We start from the raw sequence: 1,547 nt of genomic DNA, 5'->3' as shown, positions 1-1,547 counted from the left end.
AAAAGATTTATTTATTTTATGTATGTGAGTACAAAGTTGCTGCCTTCAGACACACCAGAAGAAGGCATCAGATCCCATTACAGATGGTTGTGAGCCACCCTGTGTTTGCTGGGGATTGAACTCATTCCTCTGGAAGAACAGTCAGTGCTCTTGTCGTCTGAGCCATCTGTCCAGCCAGATTTTTTAAGTGGGATTCCAAAGTGTGAACTCAGGTTTTCAGGCTTGAACCATCATGCTAGCCTGTGCATCTGGGTTTTTATTTCTTCTAGGAACTTCATTTTTTCCTAGGAACTTTTGCTTCTAGGAACTTTATTTTCCTTCCACCTTTTTCCCTTTGTTCAGGTGTCTCCTGAGCAGAGGAGCTCAGGACCACTCAGTGGTGGCTCCAACCCCTCGGTGGCCTGCGCTATGGGAGCTGCTGACCAGTCCCCAGTGGCTGGCTGGGCACTCCAGTCTTCTGTGGGGAACTGCTGGATGGGCACAGAGGGTACCTGCACAGCCTCAGATCAGTCTGCCACCTCAGACTGAGCATCAGTGACCTCAGGAGCCGGTGTGGTCCATTCACCCTGGAATTCCTCCATGGTCACAGCCTTTCAGCAGCTGCCTGCTCCTCCTTCTCAATCTCCTCTGGGTCTCTGTGGAAGTAAATATCAGGCATAACCTCCCATGAGTGCTCACGGGGGATAGTACCTCGCATGCGGGGTTCTTCCCGGGCCAGCATCCACCACATCAGACCCACTGGGTGAGCTCCCTTGTTGCATGGGACTGCAGTGTCCACATAGCGCAGGGGAGAATCTGTGTTACACAGAGCAATGCTGGGCAGGTTGACATAAGAGGCCTCTGTGAGTGGCTGGTGGTCAGCCCTGGGATCGGTCACCACTAGAAGCCGTTGCTCCCTGAAGGCTGCTTGGATCTGGTTAGTGAAGGTCCCAGGTGTGAAGCGGCCAGCAATTGGAGTGGCTCCTGTGGCAGCAGCAANCTTCAGCACAACTTGCTGGCCAGTGTTCCTGGAGGACATGAAGCTGACATCATCAGGGTTCTCAATGGCAACAATAGCTAGAGCTGCAAGCAACAGCCTCTCCCAGGTCCCCTTCAGATTTATGATGTAGATACCGTCCCTTTTCCTTTTGTAGATGTACTTCTCCTTATGAGAGTCAAGGTTGGTGCCACCTAAGTGGGTTCCTGCCACAAGGAATTTAAGGACATCCTCCTTCTTCATCTGCAGGACATGAAGGGCTCCATGCATTGTGTAAGCTTCCCTTTAAGTTACGATGGGAACCAAGAACAATGCTGCATGGACCCGTCCCCAGGTAGTGTGGAAAGCTGCATCTGGTTTTGAAGGTGATGTGTCTACATATGTGTGGATGGTCTTCTACAGGACCCTCCTCACCCTTCCCATGTGTCACAAATGTTTCCAAACATGGTTCTTGTATGTCCCAGGTCCATCTTCCCTACTAGCTCCAGGGCTCCACATCCTGGCAGAATGGATGGCTTCCAGCCTCCAGCTGGGATCATGTGCCAGACAGGATCTGAGATTGAGGGATGAG

The 1,547-nt window shown here is 51.5% G+C and overlaps 1 pseudogene; it reads right to left on the bottom strand.

The window, feature by feature from the left end:
* Nucleotides 1–363: 363 nt before the first annotated feature.
* On the bottom strand, nt 364–1,246 carry LOC110313875 (annotated as a pseudogene).
* Between the last annotated feature and the right edge of the window lie 301 nt (nt 1,247–1,547).

The sequence above is a fragment of the Mus pahari genome, chromosome X (genome assembly GCF_900095145.1).
Source record: "Mus pahari chromosome X, PAHARI_EIJ_v1.1, whole genome shotgun sequence".
In the NCBI taxonomy this organism is placed as follows: domain Eukaryota; kingdom Metazoa; phylum Chordata; class Mammalia; order Rodentia; family Muridae; genus Mus; species Mus pahari.
Note: the sequence above shows the minus strand (reverse complement) of the source record. Positions and strands in the feature narration are given on the sequence as shown.